A 22,428-nucleotide genomic window follows, 5' to 3' on the forward strand; every position below is an offset into this window, starting at 1 on the left:
TCTGCTTTTGAATATGCTATCTAGGTTGGTCATAACTTTCCTTCCAAGGAGTAAGCGTCTTTTAATTTCATGGCTGCAGTCAAGATTACACAGTACTAAAGAAGGGAAATGTATTCTAAGTAATCAAATGAAATAAGTCCAAAGAAGGGAAAACTAATAATGAACATTTTATAATATCAGGGAGATTGAAGTGTTAATTTACCCTATAAATCTATCAGAGAATCATCTGAGCTTAAGAAACAGTGCCTCAGTAAAAAAAAAAATAAAAAAAAAATTATCAAATTTAAATATGCAATAGATATCTTGAAGAATTTATTAGATACTATGGAAAATTAAGCCAATGAACTAAAAGGGAAATTAGAGGAATCCTCCCAGACATGGCAGAAAAGAAGAAAGAGACAAAAGCAGAAGAGAAGAAACACAAGAAATTCAATATACATGCAATATGAAATCCAGAATATAAATATAGAGAGATTTCTAATATTTAGGGAATAAAAATTGCCAGTTGTTTTATTTATTCAAAGTTATTCATGCTTATAATTAGACTAAAGTACAGTGTTTTTGTCTGGAGAATCCTAGGGATGGGAGAGCCTAGTGGGCTACCGTATATGGGGTCACACAGAGTCCGACGCGACTGAAGCGACTTAGCAGCAGCAGCAGCAGTTTAATTTTAATGCAGAATTTAAATGGTTACCACGCTAGATCCATGTTGTCCAATGTGGGAGCCACATGGCACAATTATCTACTGAGCACTAGAAATAAGTCTAGTCTAAATGGATACATGCTATAAATGTAAAATCCACACTGATTTCAAAGACTGAGTATGAATACAAGACTATAAAATATTGTTAATTTTTTACCATTTATTACATGTTGAAATAATTATGTTTGATATATTAAGTTACACACATGATTACTAAAATTTATTCATCTGTTTCTTTTTACTTTTTCAATGTATCTATTAGAAAATATTTTTATTGGATAGTGTTGCTCTAGACAGTGCTGACTTGCCTTGGAAACATTTTGTTACTTTTATTTAGAATTACTTTCAAAATCTTGAGGCACATTCCCAGGAAACTTTAGAAGCAAATCTCACTTGAATGTGGACTGGATATTGGAAAATAGTCAGAAGGCATTTTGAACAAAGCCTGTTAAGTAAGGTGGTGATGAATTTAGACAACACGTTAGCAATCAAAAACAAGGGCCCGGAACTAAACACTGGGTCTTCTAATTTGGGATGACTCATCATTTGGATTGTAGTACATCACTTCAGACTTCAACTTCCTTTTCTATAAAATGAGAAGTCTCGCTAGCATATTTTGAAGGCTGTGTCACTTCTCTTTGTAATTTTATAAATAATTTACATTGGCCTTCACAGTATAATACTGTGGAATTGGTTTTGGAATCTGCTGAAATACCTAAAGAATTATGTTAACTCTGTTTGCATCTATTAATGGCAGTATTCTCCACTGAGAACAGAGAGTTTAACTATCGTAACACAAGCCAACTAAGGAAAATATTTTCTACTATTTCTTTACCCTTACACGTTTGATTTTGCTGGGTCCTTTCTTTGTTAAAAAAAAAAAAAAGAATGTTTGAAGGTTACTTATAATCAAACACTAAACCTAAATTCACTCCTATAATGACTCCTTTTACATTTCACAAAATAGTTTCTCCAAATTCCTTTTTTTAATAATCTGCATTAATAAAAGGCATTGCTCTGCATATAATTTATTGAACTTATATAATTATACTCTTCTTTGTCTTATATTTTGATAATTGTTTCTTTGATGACTTTAATTATAGGCACTTCAGTAAGAACTGAAAGTAACAACATCATTTCAACTGGTATTTTGAGAAAATCTTTCAAAACTAGATGAATGGCTTTTAAAGGTAATAAATCCTTTGGTCTTTTTCCATGTGGTTCTGGCAGACTTTGTAATATGAAAATAAATAAAATTCTTTTACTGCAAATATATCTGTTATGTCTCTGAGCAGGAATGTGCCTTTTAATGAAACACTGAATGTGCATATGCTGCTCTAGTCAAATAACCTAAGGGTAAAAATACATATTAGGTCATAACCTCAAATGTTCTAGAGTTTTCTCCTGCATTTTCAATGAAGTCTACTACAATCACATGTTTTCCCCAAGCACTCTTGGGAAAATGCTATATTCTTTAGTTGCTCTGTGTGTTTTACATATTTGGGGCCGGTCCAAGGTATTTTCATAATCCACTGGGTAACACGGTCAGTTCACACTGAATAAAAATTGTCCAAGCCATTTCTTAATGAATTAATTCATTTATTAAATGTTAAAGACATGTTAGTTGTGGATACAGTAACAGGTATTGTACCTGTTACCTGAGCTTCTTAAATGCTGAAGACAAATTTCAATTCTATCTTTATGTGATCATTCAGCAATTTGGGAAAACAAATCTTAGCACACAGTAAGAACTCAAGAAATATTTCTTGAATGAATGAATCATTGAACCATGTTGTAATACCATAAATAATTAATGCTTATTAAGTTCCTGTTCTGCACCAATGTGTAAGAACATGTAATTAAATACTCATAACAACTCCATAATACACACACACACACACACACACACACACACACACACAAAACTAAAATTTTCTAAATGAGGAAAGGTGGCTCAGAGAAGCTGGATAGCTGACTATGGCCACTAAGCCAGTAAATTATGGTGCTGGGATTTGAACCCAGGTCCAAAAAACTGCAAAGACTATAACACTCTCATTCGAACACCACTGTGTTTTGAATTTGTGGTTCATTGTCAAGACAAAGCCATATATGATCCTGCTGGCTATAAATCACAGTGTAAACATTCAGGGTTGAGAATAAAGTGTGATCACCAAATGGGCAGACAGGGAAGAATGGACACAGAGCATTTCAGTTCCCCAGGCAGGCCGTTTTACCCAGTGTTAGTGACCATGAAATAATGATGCTAATTTTATAGTTTACACAACTGAACATGCATAGGAAATATACTGTGGCATTTGCTATTGCTGTTCTAACAAAAGACCACAGACTTCATGGCTTAAAACAACACAAAGATATTACTTTACAGTTCTTTGGGATAGAATACCTAAAACCAAAGTGTCAGGTGCATTTCTTTCTGGAGGCTGGAGGCTCTGACTTCTCAGTTTCTAGAGGCTGCCCTGCATTCCTTGGCTTGTGGCTCCCTTTCTCTGTCTTAAAAGCCAGCAGCAGTGGTTTGAGACCTTCTCTATTTATCATTCTGACTTTGTTTCCCTTGTCACATATCTTTCTCTGATTTTTTCTGCCTCCTTTCTCCACTTTAAAGCCCCTTGACATTATATCGGACTTGTGTGGATAATCCAGTATAATTTACCTATTTGGAGATCCTAATGATAATCACATCTCCAAAGTCCCTTTGACATGGAAGGCGGCATATTCACATGTTTCAGGGATCAGCACATAGACATCTTTGGGGAGATCATTATTTTATCTAACATACATATTAGATCAAGTATCAGAGTCCTTCACTATCAGTATTTAGTATCACTACCAGTACCAGTCCTCACTATCACTACTCAGTATCCTTGACTATTTATATCATGTTGCTTTAATTTATAAGCGGTTGAAACTTGGTTACCTGAAAAACACACTGAGATTCTGAGATTTTTGCTGGAAGCATTCCTAGGATCAACATCATTTAGTGAGTGAAGAACACAGGATGCATGGTGAACTGTGATCCAATTACAATCAAGGTCTTGGACCATCCCCACAGGGAGCTAGGGATTCAGGGTTGTCTCACTTTGAGGCAGAGAGTTTGGGCCTTGATGCCCTACATCGACCAGTCACTGGTTAGAGGCTGCCTCTCCAACCCTCCCGAGCGCAGGTGTGGCCTTGGATGCATCAACATCAACAGAAGGACTCGGTTGACAGCCCCAAGCAACCAAGATTCCCAGGGCCTGAAAGGAAGAGAGCCTCCATCCTGAACGGGTGCTGTGCAGCATCTAGCTCACAAGCTAAACCGATTCAGGTGCCATGCTTATGCCACCATTCATTATTATAGGAAAATCCAGGGCAAAATGCTTTGAGTTAAATATATTCACCAAAGATCAATATAAAGAACCCAACATCCATAAATTAAGTTGAATTTAGTTTCTTGTTCTTCCTTGGCATAATCTATTCCCACAGGCACTGTTTATTATTTTTCCTCTTTTTTTTTCCCTAGCTGCAAAGTGCCGCTTGAAATAAAATGATGTCTTTTACCAGTGCTTATGTGTTCAATTAGAGAAAGTATTTAATGATAGGCATTTTTCCAAAACAATAAGAACAAATATCGCTTTCATTGTTGCAATTAATCACTTGTATTTAAATTATGAAAATGTGTTATCATGTTCCCTCCAGGATGGTTATTTGGATATTAAAGGGAAAAATGTTCTCAATGCTATATTACCTTGGATTTCTTATTTAATTCCACCAAATGTCCCCCTTTCTATAGAGAAAAGGACAATAGTTGTTTTCCATGCAACTGAGAGAAGAAAAATTATTTCATCCTTCTTTGCCTACACAGCTATACCTGTGTGAAAGCACCAGGAAACAGCAGGAATAGAACAAGAATAGAGAGTTTCAGTGAACTGATGTCTGTTTGATTCACTACCAAAAAGGGGAAAAAATATACTCAATATCTTTATAATTTGTGAATCAGAAAAATTAAGGCCTGATTTCTTAAAAGCATAAGTATATCAGCAGTTTTGTAGCCCATGGGGCAGTTTTAGGTCATTCTGCTATTATCAGTGCAAAGGGCGTAGTTGGGTAGAAAACAAAGTAAATTGTTATGTCAGAAAAAAAATCCCCATAAAGACTTCTCATGCTCAACTTTCATGATGAAGTGAAACATTCTTGACATTCTAGGTAATCAATGATTCACTGATTTAAAAAAAAATTGTGTGGGTGATAAGATATGAATCATTTTAAATCCCTTTACTATTTACAAAGAAAAGGAAAAAAAATATTCATCTGTCTTCTTCCATTCTCTCATGGGTAAGTTTTATGCTAAATATCATAGCAATATGACATTACAGCATACAAAAGTATATTCATTTCCTAGGTCTTTTGCAACAAAGTATTTCAGGCTTAAAACCACAGAAATTTGTCACACAGTTCTGAAAGCTAGAAGTCCAAAACAATGGTGTCAGTTGGGTTGGTTCCATCTTAGAGCCCTGAGACTTTGCCCCATGCCTCTCTCTCAGCTTCTAGGGACATCCAGTGATCCTTGGCACTCCATGTTTTGTAGATGCGTGACTCTAATCTCTACCTCAGTTTTCACGTGGTGTTCTCCCTTTGAGTTTTTATGTTCAAATTCCCCTCTTCTCATAAGGGCACCAGTTGTGTCGATTGAGGTGCATCCTAATGACCTCATCTTAACTTGATTACATCTGTAAGGACCCTATTTCCCTATACTGTCACACTCACAGCTACTGACAGCTAGGTCAGCAACATCTCTTTTGGAGGGGACACAATTCAGTTCATAACAAAACAGAAAACTTGACCAGAAGAGTTAAACATGTAGAGAAGACTAGAGGTTTCAAATCCAGTAAGGGGAAGAGGATGTTCTAGTTAAAGCCTTGCTCCTTATATATAGTATAGCTTGCAGACCAGCAGTTTGGGGGACACCAGAGAACTTATCAGAAATGCAGATTCTCAGTCCTCATCCCAGACCTACCAAATCAGAATTTGGTTTGAACAAAATCCTTCATTTTTTCAAATGCACATATTTGGTTTGAGATACATACTCTAAGGCCCACAATTTAGAACTTTATTAGATGCATAATAGAATTAACCAATGCCTCTAGTAAACCATTTATGACTTTTCATCTAGCTGCAAAAATCATCTCTAGGTTACTTATGATACAAAATGCAACGAAAATGCTACATAAATAGTTGCCAGCACACAGAAATTTGTAATTTTGCTTTTTGGAACTTTCTGGTTTCATGGTTGGTTGAATCTATGGATGTGTAACCTGTGAATATGAAGGGCCAAGTGTACCTGCTTTGGGAGTTGGGGGGAAAAGCTTTTTCTGCATGTCTCCATTGTGAACTGTGATACTCATGCTAAGGTCCTATTTTATTCTGTGTGCTTCCCATGTGCCCTGCGGGCATGATCTGAAGGCATGGCACTCATGCTTCCACACAGTTTTGTGTGCTTGGAGGTAACAGCCAAAAACAAGACTCTGCTGCTGCTGCTAAGTCACTTCAGTCGTGCCCGACTCTGTGTGACCCCATAGACGGCAGCCCACCAGGCTCCCCCGTCCCTGGGATTCTCCAGGCAAGAACACTGGAGTGGGTTGCCATTGCCTTCTCCAATGCATGAAAGTGAAAAGTGAAGCAAATTGTTTTGCTTATATTTTTCTCTTCATTTGGGCATAAGAGTGATACATGATTAAAAATTCATGTCTAAATACACTCAAAATATTTTTAAGGATAATATAAAATGCTAAGAGATACAGAATTATAGCTGAACCAGCAGTGCCTGTTTTAAAGGAATATATAAAATGAGAATTTGTCTATAGTCAATAACATATTAATTTGATAAAATAAACATTATCAACTGTATAATTGAGATCTATTTAAATATCATACTGCCGATAATAAAAAATGTTATTTCATATGAACAAAAATGTATAAGACATAAATTGTACCAATTATCATAGTAAACATATTAAGGCTATATGAAACATGGACTCGTACACTTACAAAAGCAAAATTTAGAGGCTAGATTAATGTCATCTTAATATTAGATTAAGCTGTTTTCAAATCATGGTTTAAAAAAAAAAGGAATCTAGAAAATCTTCTCATCAGTCCTTGAAATTATTTTTTTCTTTCTAGTTGCTTATAGAGTCATTCCCTTTATAGACATAGGAGTTATTTTAGGTGCCTGGAGATAGAGGCTTAACTAATCATCTGTAATTGTTTCCTGTTAATACTGAACCCCAAGAACTGACAGCAAAAGAAAATAAAAGGGTTAATATGTTCAAAGAGCCATGATTTAGCTACAGTTTGCAAATGTGTGGAGCACTTCAAGAGGATTTAATACATTTGTGGAGCAAAGTTGTACCATTAGTGTTTAATTTCCAGAAGCTGAAATTCCAGGGTTGCCTCATTGGTTCATTATAGATTTACATATCCTATTGCCTTTTTAAATGTTCAAACCTAGACATAACACTACATCCATTTATGCTTTTCCCTTACCTTCCCCAATGTGTCAATTCAAAACCAAAATGTTCTCCTTATAAAACTTTTATTAGTGATTCTTACAGACAGAAAGTCCCTTACACCTAGCTAAGAGTTTAGAAATGGACCAATCTGAATTTCACTCCAAGATTAAGCATTCAGTTAGTTGTAAAGTCTTAGATATGGTATTTAGTGGGGTTTCCCAAGTGGTGCTAGTGGTAAAGAACCCACTTGCCAATGCAGCAGGCATAAGAGACACGGGTTCGATCCTTAGGTCAGGTAAATCCCCTGGAGGAGGGCATTGTAACACTCCAGTATTCTTGACTGGGAAATCCCATGGACAGAGAAACCCGTCAGGCTATAGCCCATGTGGTCAGCGAGAGTCGGACACAACTGCAGAAGAACACACATGCACACGACCCTCTAAGCGCCTGTAAAATGGAAATATTAACTATCTTATAGAATAATAAGTATGTATATCTTATACATCTAATATAGCTTGATACAAAATCTAACTTTCAAAAAATAGTAGCTATTTTTTATTATTGCTCAAATTAAAAACATGTATGCCTTCAAGTACATATACAGATAATTTTAGGTATCAGTTTATCAGTAAAATGTAAGCTTTATAAAGGTAGAGATTATATTATTTTTTCTCTCATATTCATGACTTCAACATTAGATGCATGGTATATACATGATCAACTTTGTGTAAGGAATGAATGAGTGAGTATTTAGACCTAATGAAGTGAGTATGTGATGGAAGCTGAACAGGTAACAAGAGCAATTTCTGCCTCTCCAGTGAGCACATTACTTAAATGAACAATTTTGTCTTTTCTTTAGTTTTCCTATTTATATAGAGATCTGTGCCCCAGAAAGTTCTTATGATTCAGTTCAATTACTGAATGAGCAAGCTTTTCTTCAGTGTTGGAAGGTATAGAATGAACTTTAAATAGTAGCATTACCCTGGGACAGTCTCAGCCCTGTGACTATCTCTGTCTGTAAAATGACAGATCTGAACTAAATCACTGGGACTAAAATATTTTCTTAGAAGAAATGTTCTAAAAAATAATCCCTTATGGAACTATGCTAGATAAAACTGATAAAACCAGAACCAGTGCATGAAATGGGTCTATGTTTCTCTATGTGTATGGGAGTGGGCCTTTGTGTCCCCAGGAGAGGTAGAAAGTACAGACTATTAAGCATCCTTTAAGTCACACTTCCCACCTCCTACTCCCACCCACCTTGAACACACACACAAACCTATTAGCCTCTGAGACAACTCCAGGAAAACGCTAGAAATTCACTGACCAAACTTTGGAAATGGATAGGCTAAACACCAGCTTCTGCTCCTGCCTCATTGTTCCATAATACTGTGATTCTGAAGTTCAGAAGACCCTGCATTCTTATCTTCACCCATCACTTTTTGAAACAGAGACAAATAAAAGAAAAGAATAGCGTTGCAGAGTCCCCCTCAGCTTCGGGGCATTGTGGTAGAGGAAAATCAGGAAACGCTGAAACAGGACAATGAACGAGAGCCTGGAACTGGGCTCATTGGTCTAACAGATCTGTGCTCCTAACTGGCTTAAGCCTGGGCTAACAGTCTGTGCTCCTAAATGGCTCAAGCTCAGACTGAGTCAGACAGTTTATATCTATTCCGTGTTATCACTTTTACTACTTCATCTTATGTAACCAATCAATAGATTTAGAACAGACATCTTTTAAACTCATGGTGTGACTGAATTGACCAGATGTTTGGCTAAATTGACTGAGCTGTTTCTAGTATAATGTGGACGCAGCCTGAGAGTCAGTAAAAGGTGACAGAACTTTGACTTTTCCTTGTCCAGAGATAGAAAAGGCAAAAGGAGGAGGAGGCAGGGAAAATGCAAGAGAAGGATAGGTAGATGAAGAATTAGCAAGGGAGCAATCAGCACCTTACACAGGAGTCCCAGATACAATACTTGATTTCAATTTTAAAATGAAGAATTGTTGAACAGAGATTATATGAGGCAGATAGAAGGAGAGGCTAATTTAAGACTAAAACATGAAAACTACAGCAATTAATATATTGTTCATCACTAAGAATAAGATAATCTTCCTTGTCACTATGTATAATTAATTTTGATTCTCTGATGTTTCATGTATATATCAGTACTAACTTTTAACATAAAGCAAAAAGAAAGCCAAATTGTTGGGAAATGTGCTAATATCACACATGCATGCATATATATACACATGTGTAAACATTTAGTCTATTCCAAAGCCAAGGAAAATTTCTTCATGGCATTCTTTCAGTGTGCTATCTGACCAATATAGTTCATGCATCAGTGGGTCCTGGTAACTCTGGAAGGAGTTGTTTCTACTTGGTTTTAAATTCCACTTTGTTTCACTGTAAGTGAACAAAACCACCTTATTTGTTTTTCTAAAAAGGCTGACTTTTTTTTTAGCACAGTAAAAAAAATGTAGATTCAAGCATGGGGATTTTCTTGAAGAAAAACTGATGAATATTCATGCATAGACTGAAGAATATAAAATATGAAATGTCAACTTTCCTAAAAGTCATGGGATAATTTTTGTGGAAGGATATTATATTACTTAAAAAAAACCTTCAGAAAAACTCCAACACCACAGAAGCGAGTGATATATTTAATGCCACTGATAAATTATGATTCTTCTAGATAAACATAAGGAGGGAACTGGTATGCTACTTTGAATTATTATCAGTTATGGTATATTTATAAAGTGATAGTGATAGTAAGAAAGAAAGTAAAAAAAAAAAACCACTAAAACATAGTCTAAAATATCCTTCTCCACTTTGTTTTCCCTCATAGCGCTTATAACCCTTGAACCTTATTATTTCTAAGATCATTTAAACTTTTTTGTTTCGTTTTCTCTCTTCTAACTATAAAATAGGTCTCCTATTATAATATTAATAAAAATTTATTGTTTTCTTCACTGCTGTATCCCTGACAATCTTTTTAAGAGCTGGCACTAACAGGTGATAAATATTGGCAGAATGAATGAACTGGTATGTGGCAATACGTGCCAAGAGATACCGAGTCAGTTTACTTGAGTATAAAGAGAAAATCTTTTTGAAATCACAGCAAAAAGATGAAGCTAACCATGATAGTGAACAAAAATTTATCTGGATTCAAATCCAAAGGAACTTTCAATGCTGGAAGGCTATGGAGAGATGCCATTGGAGAAAAAATGAGTTCGGAATGTGATAAAGATAAATAGCTTATATAAGGCTAACTCTCCTACAAATAATTATTATAAAATAATATATAAACCAAGTTGAAGGCACTTTAGAATGTCCAAAGGCAGGGAGCATCATGGAATATTTCAACTTTTTAAAGAATAAATGGCCACTGGGTCAGATTCATATTTATTTGCCTTTTCCCCAAAGGCACTTCCCACTTCATATGGCACAGGGGAAGAATTATTCAAGCAGAAACCTGCTATTTCATTAGGTTGAGTTGTCAGAGAACACATGAGCTATAAATCGAAGGGGGAAATCCTAAGAAGGAAGGCACCAGAGAGAATGAGTTTCCAACCCAGGATATACACTTTCCTCAAATCCTCGCTTGACCTTTGAATCACAAGGAAAACTCCAAGAAGCCTAGTGGAAAACAACAGCTGCAAAAGGTGAAAAACCTGAGTAGTTCTCTTAGCTCCTGAGTAGATATCTTAGATCCTGTTATATTGGTATTTGTATGGCTGGCACTTGAGTTCTAAAATTAACAAGAGGTAGAGTCAGTTAAGAACTCAGTGGCTATTTATAAATGGCGTGTGCCAACTTTTCCTAATAGAGAGTATCAGACTATTAAGTGCATCCATTTTTTTTGCTTCAAAAAACCAAATGGACAATATAGTTCAAGCCTGAATCCTAACAGTCACAGCTATGAAGACCAGGATCCATTCTTACTTAAGGTTACATTCTTTAATTTAAAGTCATTATACTTCAGTGCAGGGATCAGAGGTACAGAGAAATTGTAACATATGTTTGACTCTCTGTAATATTCGTGCATCCTTTTTTATGCATTTAAAATGTTGAGATTTTCTTATTAACCTATATAAGGATCCCCAAGTAAGAAGTTATTTGTATAACAACAGATGACACAACTTCAAGTTCCTTTAACCTTTTAGAAAAGTCATTTCCATTGTTTTCTGCTTAACAGATGAGGATATTTTTCCTTTCTTGAGCAATCATATTATTCTTAAGAAATGTATTGAGATTTCTGCCTATTGTACTTTTTCCCCTGCTAATGACCATTCCCCACAATGTTTCTCATGATCATGAAAATTATACAGAAGTTATGGAAAATTACATGGAATACGTTCTATGGAAGCAGCAGTTCACATACTGCTGAAGCCTAGCTTAAAGGATTTTGAACATAACCTTACTAGCATGTCAAATGAGTACAACTGGACAGGAGTTTGAAAATTCTTTGGCAATATCCTTTTTTTGGAATTGGAATGCAAACTGACCCTTTCCAGTCCCTGTGGTCACTGCTGAGTTTTCCAAATTTTCTCACATATTAAGTGCAGCACTTTAAGAGCATTATCTTTTAGGATTTTAAATAGATCAGCTGGAATTCCATCACCTCTGCTGGCTTTGTTCATAGTAATGCTTCCTAAAGCCCATAGACTTCACACTTCAGGATGTCTGGCTCTAGCTCAGTGAGCACACCACCATAGTTATCCAGTTCATTAAGACATTTTAGAAAAGGCAGAGGAGCCAGAGATCAAATTGCCTTGAATCATAGAGAAAGCAAGGGAATTCCAGAAAAACATCCACTTCTGCTTCATTGACTATGCTTAAAGCCTTTGACTGTGTGGATCACAACAAACTGGAAAATTCTTAAAGAGATAAGAATACCAGATCACCTTACCTGTCTCCTGAGAAACCTGTATGCAGGTCAAGAAGCAAGAAATTAGAATTGAATGTAGAACAGCAGATTGGTTCAAAACTGGGAAAGGAATATGTCAAGATTATATATTGTCACCCTGCTTATTTAACCTCCATGCAGAGTACATCATGCAAAATGCTGGACTGGACGAATCACAAGCTAGAATCTAGATCATCAGGAGAAGTATCAAAAACCTCAGATATGCAGATGATGCCACTCTAATAGCAGAAAGTGAAGGGAAACTAAAGAGCCTCTTGAGGAGGATAAAAGAGGAGAGTGAAAAAGGTGCCTTAAAATTCAACATTAAAAAAACCAAGATAATGGCATCTGGTCTCAACACTTCATAGCAAATAGATGGGGGGGAGGAGTGGCAACAATGACAGATTTTATTTTCTTGGGCTCCAGAATCACTATGGATGGTGACTTCACCCATGAAATTAAAAGAGGCTTGCTCCTTGGAAGAAAAGCTATGATCAAACTTAAATAGCATATTAAAAAACAGAGACATCCATTTCCAACAAAAGTCTATATAGTCAAAGCTATGGTTTTCCCGGTATCATGTATGGATGTGAGAGTTGGACCATAAAGAAGGTTGAGCACCCAAAAATTGATGCTTTTGAACTGTGGTCCTGGAGAAGACTCTTGAGAGTCCCTTGGACTGCAAGGAGATCAAACTAGTCAATCCTAAAGGAAATCAACCCTGAATATTCACTGAAAGGGCAGATGCTAAGCTTGAAGCTCCAATACTTTGGCCACTTGATGGGAAGAATCAGTTCATTGGAAAAAACCCTGATGCTGGTAGATTGAAGGCAAAAGGAGAAGAGAACAGCAGAAAATGAGAAGGCTAGATAGTATCACTCAGTGGACATGAATCTGAGCAAACTCTAGGAGATAGTGAAAGACAGGGAAGCCTGGTGTGCTGCAGTCCATGGGGTCACTAAGAGTTGGACACAACTTAGTGACTGAATAACAAAGTATATTACAGTAAGTACCTTGTTAAAATTACTAACATTTTATCAATATGAGTTATGAACTATTACTGAGTTATTGATAATCTCAGTTCAATCTAGTAAAGATATTATATGCTCCTTTTTATTACAGATACTTCCAACCCTGCTCTGCTTGGTTCATGAGGTTCTTCCCAATGACTAAATTCACCTATGATTACTGGACATCTTTTATCTATTGAATCTACACATTTGGGAATTTTAAAAAGGTGATTAGTGTGTTTATATACAAATGATCAGCACAGTAGGGCTGCAGTTGTCCCTGTCATGACTTTAACTTGGTGACTATTCATATAACTCGGGTGGTTTCTCATCTTAAAATCCTGATTATTCTGAGGAGTGCTCATCTTCTTTCTCCTCCACTTGATCACCCTTATAATTGGTCTAAATTCCCATTTATTGATTTAGCTTTTGGCCAGCGTGGCTCTGGAGACAGCATTTCTAGTTGGGTGTGGTCTTTCTGTATCACCCTCCTCTTTTTAATCACTGTTATGTCTTTATCATTTTCTGTGTTTAATTTTTCTTAATGGTTAATAATTCTGGTATTGTTAGTGATGGTAGACCATCTAGTTTATCTTTGGATACAATTTTTCATTTATTATTTCTGGATCAATATATCTAAGATGCAATTTTTTTTCTTTGATTCAAAATTATATTCTTTACTTTGGACAATCTAAAGTATCATTCTTAGAATTTTTAAAAAATAGTCATTTGTGTTACTACTGCAGCTATGCCCACTGGTCAGAAAATTTTTTCTCTAAGAGCAAAATGTTAAATGTTTATGTTTTGGGGTCCTAAGAAGCAAAACTAAACAACTATTATTGCCAAAGAGCTAATAGTCCTTTTACATTTTATATTTTAATTCTTCATTTATAGGCCACACAAAAGTAGGTACAGGCCACAGAAAAGTAGGTAGAATACTAGGTTTAGTCCATGGGCTATATTTTCCAACCCTTCCTCTTTAATACACCTTTATCAGGTGATGGGATAACTTTCATTAGAATCTTTTAATTTCTGTGGCCTTCATTTATATTAGTCCCACTTGGTATTTTTTTATGAAATTAAACATATACCAATTTTGTGATTCAGAAATTCTCTCCTAGGTACTTACTCCAATAAAGGAAACAATTTATTCATGGAAGAGTTACATTAAAATGTTTATCTCCTTTATTTATAATAGTGCCTAACTGGAAACAATACAAATGCCCATCAGGATAAAAGACTTAAAAATATTCATTCAATAAAATACTACTCAGTAATAAAAATGAATGAACTACTTATGTAAGCAACAACATAGATAAATATCAAAAACTACGTGTTGGGCAAAAGAAGCCAGACATAGAAGAATGCTGTATTATCTATAAGGAGATCAAGAGGTGGAATGCCTTTAGCTTAACAGAAATTGATTACAACAGGGTAATCTATAGGGAGTAGGAATTGGGTAATAGGAGGCATAAGTAAATTTTATAGAGTTATAGAAATGTTCTATTTCTTTATTGGAGTGTGGGCTACACAGGTATAATCATATATAAAAATTCATTTAATTTTGCCTAAATCTATGGACATCACCATATGTAAAGTTTACTTCAATAAAACCACAAAAAAGCATTAAAAAATATGAAAAGATACCCCTCATTAATACAAACAAATACAATATTTACCTCACCTGATCTGCCTCTTGAGAAATTTGTATGCAGGTCAGGAAGCAACAATTAGAACTGGACATGGAACAACAGACTGGTTCCAAATAGGAAAAGGAGTCCGTCAAGGCTGTATATTGTCACCCTGTTTATTTAACTTATATGCAGAGTACATCATGAGAAACGCTGGACTGGAAGAAACACAAGCTGGAATCAAGACTGTTGGGAGAAATATCAATAACCTCAGATATGCAGATGACACCACCCTTATGGCAGAAAGTGAAGAGGAACTAAAAAGCCTCTTGATGAAAGTGAAAGGAGAGAGTGAAAAAGTTGGCTTCAAGCTCAACATTCAGAAAACGAAGATCATGGCATCTTGTCCCACCACTTCATGGGAAATAGATGGGGAAACAGTGGGAACAGTGTCAGACTTTATCTTTCTGGGCTCCAAAATCACTACAGATGGTGACTGCAGCCATGAAATTAAAAGACGCTTACTCCTTGGAAGGAAAGTTATGACCAACCTAGATAGCATATTCAAAAGCAGAGACATTACTTTGCCAACAAAGCTTCGTCTAGTCAAGGCTATGGTTTTTCCTGTGGTCATGTATGGATGTGAGAGTTGGACTGTGAAGAAGGCTGAGCACCGAAGAATTGATGCCTTTGAACTGTGGTGTTGGAGAAGACTCTTGAGAGTCCCTTGGACTGCAAGGAGATCCAACCAGTCCATTCTGAAGGAGATCATACCTGGAATTTCTTTGGAAGGAATGATGCTAAAGCTGGAACTCCAGTACTTTGGCCACCTCATGTGAAGAGTTGACTCATTGGAAAAGACTCTGATGCTGGGAGGGATTGGGGGCAGGAGGAGAAGGGGACGACAGAGGATGAGATGGCTGGATGGCATCACTGACTCGATGGATGTGAGCCTGAGTGAACTCCGGGAGTTGGTGATGGACAGAAAGGCCTAGTGTGCTGCGATTCTTGGGGTCTCAAAGAGTCGGACACGACTGAGCGACTGATGTGATGTGATCTGATCTGATATACTTGACAAAATATTACCATATCAAGTTTAACAATACATGAAAGGGATGATAAACCCAAGTTGTGTTTTTTCCAGGACTGCAAGGTTGGCTTACCATTTGAAAATCAAAAATTTAATTCACAAAATTCACAGGAAAAGGGAAAAATCCCATATTATAAATTTAATGGATGCATAAAAATGTTAAGCAACACATCATAAATTAAGAATAGCAGAGAGATTTCTCATTCTAAAAAAATGTCTCTAACAAAAAGCCAAAGCTAATATTAAACTTACTCAGGAAGGACTAAATTATTCACCCTCTCCCACACTAGGATCAAGGAAAAGGCAGTAATGTCAACTTCTGCAATAACTATGCAATATTGTATTTGAAGTTTTAGACACTGTTAGTAAATCAAGAAAAAGAAAGTACATAAAAATCAGGAAGAAAAAAATCATAATGGTAAAATGGGTATTTGTAAATAGTTCTATAAATATTAATACAAAAGTCAACTGTCTGAGAGTCCTACTCACAATGAATCAATCAAATCAACCCTTACCTCTGATACCACTCTCCTGACCCAAGGGATGGGCACTATGCTCTACTCTTTGACCAGTTTATACCATTTCAATAGATACTCTCTGAGATTATAATGGTAATACTGCTGTCAAGAACACTGAAGGGTGATTAGCATAAAATATTGGCAAGACAGGGCAACAGTGACACCAAAAGCCTCAGAAAATTACATTACATAGCCTACGTGCAGAAAGACAATTGTTCAATCTTTCTGGTTAATTCATATTCTATAGGACATACTGGTTATGTGAAACACATCTGCTTGAATGATCAACAATTTCAATTGCATAGAAAATTCTATATTCTATTTGAATAATATCTTAAATGCCAACAATAAGTGAAATCATGTATTTAATGCTTGATCTATGGAGGAGACACCTGCCTTTGGAAAAACAGTATCTAACTTATGAGCTGAATTATCACATGTTTCTCAGATTACAGGGTCAGCTGGTTGCTGATTGCCCTGGGAGCAACTCCATCAAATTAATTTCTTTGCAATTTTAATTTCATAGTGAAGGAATAAAACTGTGGATTTGAACTTGCCTTTAACTTTTCATCATATGCCCCATAATATTCTTCCTATTTTATGTATAACTGGATCACATTCATCCCTTTAATGTTTGTGGTGTGCACACTCCTATGTCTAAGTATTGAGCTATCTTGAAGTGCGTCATTTAGTAGAATTAAGCAAGAGACTAAAGCCTATGGCTATGAGACATGGTAGGATCTGGCAGCCAACAGATGACAGAATGAAGAAAATCTGGCCTCTAACCCAATTTTTCCACCTCAGAATTTATTATTGGAAAACAACTTGCCCCCCTCCCTGGTTTATGAGAGACTGGCATGGAAGCCTTGAAGCTATGGCCATGCATAATGGAAATCTTGCTTCCAGTCCTATTTCGGCACTCAGGATTTATGGATGAAGACCAGATCTTCCTCCAGCATGTTAGAAATAATGAGGCCTGATTCTGTAGAGAGCAACTGTACGGCACAGGGGGCCAGCAGCCTCTGTTTCTGACCAACCACCTCCACACTTGACCAGGACTGCTCAACTTCCCTACTTAACTGGTATGCATTCGTATGGAGCTTCTAGAAGTCTAGTACCTTTCTGAGAGGGAAGCTTGCCAACAATGGTCCTCAAAGTACCAGCTGCATAAGCATTACCTGGGAAATTGTTGAGTTCAAATCTAGTTTATACTGATAATTTCCTTGATTTTAGTGCGTTAGGTGGCAGTTCGCAAATGCATTTCACCACAGAAACTTTTTACATAAGCATCTCTTCAGGTTTGTGTTCAATGAAATACTCTTGATAAATAAAACAGGGCTTTGGAGAATGCTATTTGAACTGGGAATTAGGTCAAAATTATACCTAATGATATTTTCTTTCCTTTAGTCAAACAAAAGGCATACATTTGAAAACCACATTAAGAAATAAGGTCATTACTTTTATTATTTATTTATTTATTTATTTTTTAATGTATAGCTATACAGTTTATTCAATATACTATATTCAATATCTTTTTTTTTAGATTTTATTTTATTTTTAAACTTTACATAACTGTATTAGTTTTGCTACTTTTAAAAATACATTCATATTAAATGGATAAATTAATTCCTTGAAGTAATTATTGCTGAAATCTAGTTTTTCAAAAAAATTATCTTGTGGTTAAATAACTCTAAGTTTATAAAATGTGCCAACATATGCTGATTTGTCCTCTATTTTCTTCATTTTGTAAAATGCTTAGCAAATGTGGCTATAATCAAGACAAATTAGATTTTTAATTAAAGAAGTAAGGATAGAATGTGCCAATGTACTCAGACATGTCTGACTCTTTGCAACCCTATGGATTGTAGCCCACCAGAACTACAGGAGCAGACAGGCTCCTCTGTCCATGGGATTTCCCAGGCAAGAATACTGGAGTGGGTCACCATTTCCTCCTCCGGGGGATTTTCTTTATCCAGGGATCAAACTCACATCTCTTGCATTGGCAGGTGGATTACTTACCAATGCACTACCTATGGATAGAACAGCTAACTGAAATCCCCAGTTAATCCAAAGCTTTATTTTAACCAATAGATTCAACTAAGCAATAGAGTCAACTAAGTAACAGAGTCAACTTAGCAATAGTCAATAAGCATATAGCTGGATCATATTCATGGATAAATCATTAAGAATCTAGAAAATGAGAAACAGATCAACCATTACTGTGCATGTTTCCATAGTTTCAATGCCTATGAGACCCAATCTTCCGGAGCTTGTCAGTGTTCCAGGTTTTAAATTAGAAGATGTCTGCATACTTGCTCTAAATGGTATTCCAGGAAGCTCTCAAACTGATTTTAACTGCTATGTCACATAAAAGTCACTTAATTTGAGCTGAGAACTAAATGAGTTTCTATCCAAAATAAGTTCTGAAACTGTGTCTTTGTACTGTCACTGGTGGCCCATTTTCCATATTTCATGAGCTATGAAAATTCACAGTTCTACCTCCATGCAAAGCTGGCTTACCAGTTGAATAATTAGTACCAAATGGAGACGGTAATTCAAATGAGAAATGTTTTTAAATATTAGTTATCTATCCATGGAGAACGAAATGAAGACAACTGATTATCTCATATCTTAAGTAGAAAAACTTGATATTAATAATAATCATAATATCTTGTTATTAATTGCTTAAATAGTAAAAATATCACACAAGACAGGTTAAATTAATTCTTAATTTAGACTAAGCTGTCTTTCTCAGAAATATCTACTGATACATTTCTACATATGTTAAACAATTTATTTAATAGCAAGAGAAAAGTCTAAATGATCATCAATAGGACCTTGTTTAAATAAAAATTAACACACATTTACAATGAAATCCCATGAATGCTCATGCTTGGTTATAAATTTCAACTAAACACATAAACTTGAAACTTCAGCTTTTTGACAGAGTACCTTCAAGGAAAGGAAAGTTATGAACACAAGGGTTTCAGAGTGTTTCTCAGACATTTTCCACAAAGGCACAAAATGTGTAGACATTAAAAGAACTTTTAGGAGTACTGATTTCAGTTAGGAGACACTGTTGTAGCAATAGTGGAATTTGCTTTAATTCGAAGAACATTTGGTTGAAGAAGCCTTGCCTTCTGGTCTCAGTGTTGTCATGATTTTGCACAAGTCCCTGAATTTCTTCAAGTGACATTTTTCTCATTAGAAAAAATCTTTCAGAACCTATTGCTATCAAAAGTTCTATAACCTCTTGTATCATTGCACTTAAATTGTTTTCATTAATATCTTTGGGAGAGCATGTCTTTAGCAAGCTGAGAAAGATTCACAAAGAATTCCTTCAGAATCAAATACTATACAGCACTATGTTCTTACTCCCAAATCCTGATGGAGAGGTTCCATGTTTATTAGGGAGGCTATACAGCACATAGTGGGTCATTCCCATGGATAGGCTCAATAACCAGTCTTAAGTATTCTTAAATATCAAGCCTAGCTAGACGTATCAACTTACAACAGGAAGGATGGGAGATGTGGTAAGAACAGAGATTTAGAAAGGACAGTTTTGTCCTAGAAAATATTTTAGACTTGCTGAAGCTACTTCTTTATTCTTTTTATGTAATACTGTGTCTTTCTTTTGAAAATGTGATTATAAAACTAAGTCAAGTGTGGTAGGTGATTGGTAAATATTAGATAAATAAATATTAACCCAGTGAGAGGCAATTATATTTTAAATTTAAAAATGCCAAATAACTGCTGAAATTTACACAAGTGCCAGAAAATTGTATACAGTCTCCCGCATAATTTTCAAGGCATCTACCCATGTGACTTTACATGGAGAAGAGGCTCCTGACAGAGCTGGGAAGATTTCTAATGACTCCTGGGGATTTAAACAGTGTTGGTTAGATCACATGACTGGCAGATCAGTTAGTCTCTTCTGAAAATCTTTGAAACCAAGATTTCTAACTCAGGATTTATCAGAAGCATAATAAAAAACAAACTTTTTGGATTAGAAGCTCTTTCTGAGGAGCTCCATAAAGCACTAAATTATAATACAAAAATTTTAAGGGATTCTTTAATAAGAACTGCAAGCCTCCTGCAGTTATCTTCTTACTGCTTTTGCATAATCTCTCTCACTTTGAATGGAAGAGCAACAACAAAAAATATCATTGCCTTACAATGCTACCTAATACCTACACAGAAAGCACAAGAAAAATACTTGGTGGGCCTAAAAACAATTTTCAGAAGAACAGAAGTATGAAACTGATATTATCTTTCTAGTTTATGTTTTTATGAATGCAACACCTTTCTTCCCAGTAGCTTAGTCCCATTTCATTGATTAATTCATCTGACTACCATGATCACTTTAATCAAATTCAGAATTGGAGCTAAGTACCTGTACACACTGCATGAACTAGGAGATACAGGTAGGGCTGGCAAATGGTCTCATTAAACTACACATTACACATGTGCCCCTAGAAAGTTTACAGAGATATCAATCTATATTCACTGATGATCTGTTATTACTTTGGTAGATTCTAGGATTAGGAGATTTAGCCAACAAAAATTCAGCATACACAGTTAAATTTTACTTTCAGATGAACAATGGATAATATTTCAGAATAGGCAAAACACACGTGTTTTGTGTGTTTTGCATGAGACATACTTACACTAAAACAATTTCTGTCATCTGAAATTCAAAGTTAATTAAGTATCTTGTATTTTACCCAGCAAACACAGCAATGGCTCCTGACGAAACATCTCCTCCAATCCACACACTCGTAGAGCCCTCGTCCCTTTCATCTGGGCTGCACCTGCAGCTTGCAAACTAAAAGAGCATGGTAGAAGTGATAATTGCCAGTTTCAGGCCCAAGCCTTGACGGTACCTGCAGCTTCTGCTTTTGTGGTTTGTGGTGCCAAGCCATCATATAAGAACTCCAGCCACCCTGATGAGATTACATAGAAGTTCACTTAGCTGACACCAAGAACTGAGGCCCTAGGCAAATAACCCCAGCTGAAATGCTCCAGTCAGCTCTAAAGCACTTGAACCATTCTAGCAGAAGCACCAGATATGTGAGCTAAAAAGTCACTTTAGGTTTTAGGGCCCCAGTAGACATCATGTGGAACAAAGACTTAGCATGCCCGTAGTGCCTGTTTGATTCCTGATTCTGAATCACGAGAAATACCAAAAAGACTGCTGTTTTAATAGATTATCATGACAGCCAAGGACCAGCCCTGACTCTACCCAGTCCCTTTAAGGAAGTTGTCTGACCTCTCCAGACCTTTTGAAATGAAGAGGAAAGTATTTGCCTACTTCATAGGTATATCAAGAGAATTGATGAATTCCCTTGTCTACTGTGTTTAAGAATATTAAAAGTTGTATAAATGTTAAACAGATCTATGTGAAGGTTTTGTAAAATCAAGGTAAATATCTAAAAGGGAGCAAATTCAATGTTAAGGAGTAAGTTTGAACATGAGAGGTGGAATACTCAAGAGAAATTTATTTTTTTTTAGAAAAAACCTTCATTTCTATTGTTTTTTCCTTTTCTAATTAGCTTCCCAGAGCTTAAATTTGAAAGGACTCTGCAGTGGATTCCATAATTTTAACTTTTGTCTCAAACATAAGAATGGTCGTGTACAGTTGTGAAAGCTGGACCGTGAAGAGGGCAGAGTCCTGAAGAATTTATGCCTTCAAACTGTGGTGCTAGAGAAGACTTTTGAGAGTCTCTTGGACAGAAACAAGATCAAATCAGTCAATCTTAAAGGAAATCAACCCTGAATACTCATTGGAAGAACTGATGCTGAAGCTCCAGTACTTTGGTCACCTGATGTGAACAGCTAATTCATCGGAAAAGTCCCTGGTGCTGGGAAAGATTGAGAGCAGGAGAAGAGGGTGTCAGAGGATGAGATGGCTAGATGGCATCAGTGATGATGCAATGTACATGAACTTGGGCAAACTCCAGGAGAAGGTGAGAGACAGGAGGTCTGGTGTGTAGTAGTCCATGAGGTCACACAGAGTCTGACATGACTGGGCGACTGAACAGCAACACATTAAGAATGAAAAC

At 36.0% G+C, this 22,428-nt stretch overlaps 1 protein-coding gene across 5 annotated transcripts in view; it reads right to left on the reverse strand.

Moving 5' to 3' along the window:
- The window catches only part of TMEM196 (transmembrane protein 196), a 311,062-nt gene that overhangs the window by 130,108 nt on the left and 158,526 nt on the right, over window positions 1-22,428 (reverse strand). The window lies entirely within an intron of this gene.

The sequence above is a fragment of the Bubalus bubalis genome, chromosome 8 (genome assembly GCF_019923935.1).
Source record: "Bubalus bubalis isolate 160015118507 breed Murrah chromosome 8, NDDB_SH_1, whole genome shotgun sequence".
In the NCBI taxonomy this organism is placed as follows: domain Eukaryota; kingdom Metazoa; phylum Chordata; class Mammalia; order Artiodactyla; family Bovidae; genus Bubalus; species Bubalus bubalis.